Below are 4,034 nucleotides of genomic sequence, written 5' to 3'. Positions count from 1 at the left end.
TCCTGCTGATGGACAGAGGAATGGGTTATTGATGGGTTGTTTCCAATTTTTTACTATTGTGAATAAGACCTGCAGTGAACATTCTTTTATAAGTCTTTGTGAAGACATATGATTTCATTTCTTTTTTGTAAAAACCTGGAATTGGAACTGTTCACCCATAGGTAGTTACATGTTTAATTTTATAAGAAGTTGGCAGACATTTTGCCAAAGAGATTGGATTCTACCAGCAACGTATGAGAGTTCTGGTTGTTCTACGCCCTCACAACTTTTGATGTCAGTCTTCTTAGTCATTCTGGTTGCTGTGTGTCAGTCTCTCATTGTGGTTTTGATTTGCATTTCCCTGATGATTAATGATTTGATCATTTTTCCATGTGCTTATTGGCCATTCATATATTTTCTTTACTAAATGACTGTTCAAACTGTTTGCTCATCTTAAACTTTTTAAAAAATTGAGCATGAATTCTTTTTTTTTTTAAATTAATTTATTTATTTTGGGCTGTGTTGGGTCTTCGTTTCTGCGCGAGGGCTTTCTCTAGTTGTAGCAAGCGGGGGCCACTCCTCATTGCGGTGCGCGGGCCTCTCACTATCGCGGCCTCCCTTGTTGCGGAGCACAGGCTCCAGACGCGCAGGCTCAGTAGTTGTGGCTCACGGGCCTAGTTGCTCCGCGGCATGTGGGATCCTCCCAGAACAGGGCTCGAACCCGTGTCCCCTGCATTAGCAGGCGGATTCTTAACCACTGTGCCACCAGGGAAGCCCCTAAGCATGAATTTTTAATGGCAGCAATATTACTCCCAAGTGGGTGAAAATGGTGTCTTGAGAGGAGGGGTGAAAATATCAAGTATTACAATGGTTTGTAGCCATACAAAGGGCCACAGTACATAAAAATACATACAATATATTTGTCGTATTAAATTTTAATTGGGGGGGAATAGGGAAACAAATGTCTAAAAGGTCTCCTAGGGAGACCTGTAATGAAAATAATGTTGAGAAACTCTGTGACTGGGTTGTGCAAATTTTTTGTATATTCTGTATACAAGGCCTTTGTCAAATGTATTTTTAGCAAGTATTTTCTCCCAATCTGTGGTTTGTTTATTCATTTTTGTTATTGTATCTTTTGATAAGCAAAATTTTACAGTTTGATAAAGTTTATATTATCATTTTTTTAAAAAGATTGGTGTTTTTTGTGTCCTGCTTAAGAAATCTTTGCTTACTTTTTGCTTGTGAGGAAATTCATATTTATGAATTTTCCAAATTTTTGTTGTTAATTTCTAATTTCATTTCATGTGGTAGTAGAAAATACTTTGCATTATATCAATACTGTACATTTATTGAGGATTGTTTTATAGCCTAACATAGGATGGTCTGTCCTGGAAAATATTCCATGTGTACTTGAGAAAATTGTGTATTCTTCACCTTCTGTCAATTTGTTTCATCCATTATTAAAATTAAGGTATTGATGTCTACATTATTATTGATAAAGTATCTGGTTCTCTCTTCAGTTTTGTCACATTTTAGGGTTCTGTTGTTAGGTGCACGTATGTTTATAATTTTATGTCTCATGATGAGTTGACCCTTTTATTGTTGTAAAATGCTCTCCTAACAATTTGGATAAATATAAAATGTCTCTAATAATTTGTTTTAAAGTCCATTTTTTTCTGATATGAAAGTAGCCATTACAGGTCTCTTTCTGTTACTGTTTACACAGTATATTTTTCCTATCTTTTGGATTCTTACCTATTTACATCTTTGAAACTGTATCTCCTCTCTATAGCATATAGTTGGATCATGAAATTTTAAAATTTTATTCCACCAATCTCTGCCTTTTGATTGAAGTGTTTAATCCATTTATATAATGTAATTACTGAAAGGTAGAATTTACATCAACCATTTTTAAAGTTTGCTTTCTTTTATCCACATCTCTTTTTTCCTCTATTTTTCCATCACTGCTTTCTTTTTTTGTTAAACATGTTTTCTAATACACACATTAATTTTCTTGTTTCTTTTACTATATTTTGAGTTATTATCTTACTGGTTACCCTGGGGATCACAATTTATATCTAAATTTAAACACTGTATTTCAGATTAATATCAACCTAATTTCAATAAAAGCTTCTCTTCTAACTGGCTTCATTCCTGCCCTACTCATATTGCACCACTGTGTGCAAATTATATCTTTATGCATCACATACTCATCAACACAGTCTTATAATTATTGCTTTTTTAAGTTGTCTTTTAAATCAGATAGAATTACAAAAAAAAACAGTTAAAAACAAACAAAAATATACTGCCTTATATATTTATCTATGTAGTTATTGTTCCTGTTTCTCCTCATTTCTTCACATAGATTCAAGTTACTGTCCAGTGTCCCTTCATTTCATACTGAAGGATTCTCTTGAGCATTTTTTGTAGGGAGACCTGCTAGCAACAAGCTCTCAGTTTCTGTTTACCTGGGTGTGCATGAGTTTCCCTTCCATTTCTGAAGGACAGTTTTGCCAAATACAGAATTATTATCTGACCACACTTTGAACATTTTATCTCACTGCTTTCTAATCTTTGTATTTTCTGATGAAAAGTCAGATATTAATCTTATTAAGGATCATTTGTACATGATGAGCTGTTGTTTTCTTCTTACTTTCAAGATTCTGTCTTTCTTTCCACAGATTACGGCATGTTTAGGTTTGAATATCTTTGTGATTATCCTACATGAAGCTTGTTGAGCTTGTTGGATGTGTAGATTAATGATTTTCATCATATTTGGGATACATTTTAACCATTATTTCAACTATTCTTTTTGCCCCTTTCTGATTTCTTCTGACTCCCATCGTGTGTAGGTATACTTGATATCCCACAAGTCTGTGAGGCTCTGATTATTATTATTTTTTATTCCTTTTTCTATTTCTTCCTAAGACTATGTGATCTCAACTGGCCTACCTTCAAATTAACTGATTTTTCTTCTTCTGCCAACTCAAATGTGCTGTTGAGTTCCCATATTGAAATTTTCATTTGAGCTTTTGTACTTTTCAACTCTACAATTTCTGTTTTTTAAATAATTTTTATTTCTTTATTGATGTCTTCTATTTTGTGTGATATTGTTTTGAGTTTTTCATTTTATTATTTGTACATGGTTTTCTTTGATTCTCTGAACATATTACAAATAGCTGATTTAAAGTCATTGTCTAGTAAATCCAACATCTGGGATTCCTCAGGAACAGTTTTATGAACTTCATTTTTTCCTGAGTCTGAGCCTGTATTAGTCAGGGTTCTCCAGGGAAACAAAACCAATAGGGGATCTATCTATCTATCTAACTATCTATCTAGATATATCTCCTATATACACAATTGCTACCTTCTTTAATTTACCCCACGTTCGTTTTGCCCGTGTTACTGCATGTGCTAGGCTATGTTACCCTCTGCTTCCACTTTTTCCACTTGTTTCTCACTTTGGTCTCTGTTTTTAAGGATGAGACCCAAATCTCTTGGCCTTCTCAATGCCTCCACCTAGTTGGAGATCATCAGGTTAATGACGCTGGTGGTCACTTCTTCTTTCTGATCTTGCTGACCCCTTTGACTACCCTGAACTATAACCATACTGACCATCCTGGCTTATGTTTTATACAGCCCACACACTCTCCACTTATTTATTTATTTCTGACTTTCAGATGCCTTTAGCTCCTTCTAATTTACTGGAAGAAGCTATTAATATCCCTCGATAATTTTTCTCAGAAAGGGCAGTCTGATACTTTCTCAAGTACAGGCCCCTTTATGTATGCTTTTTACTTATTTCCCTTTCCAACATTTTTGTTCTTTCACAATTGTAAGATAAGAGACAAAATGCTTGTATTTTCCATGTGGGAACTACTACTCATATTCATATTGTTGCTGCTGAAAGACCCTCTTTTAAACTTTTAGACTTCTCACTGCCTTGAACATGCATAAACACTCCATGCTTTAGGTCTATACACACAAGCTGAAACCCAGCAGCACATAGAATAAAAATGCATTTCAAAAACTGGTTACTTTAAATTGCTAGCAAA

This window comes from Lipotes vexillifer, unplaced genomic scaffold (genome assembly GCF_000442215.2).
Source record: "Lipotes vexillifer unplaced genomic scaffold, Lipotes_vexillifer_v1.1 scaffold554, whole genome shotgun sequence".
NCBI classification, from domain to species: Eukaryota; Metazoa; Chordata; class Mammalia; order Artiodactyla; family Lipotidae; genus Lipotes; species Lipotes vexillifer.
Note: the sequence above shows the minus strand (reverse complement) of the source record.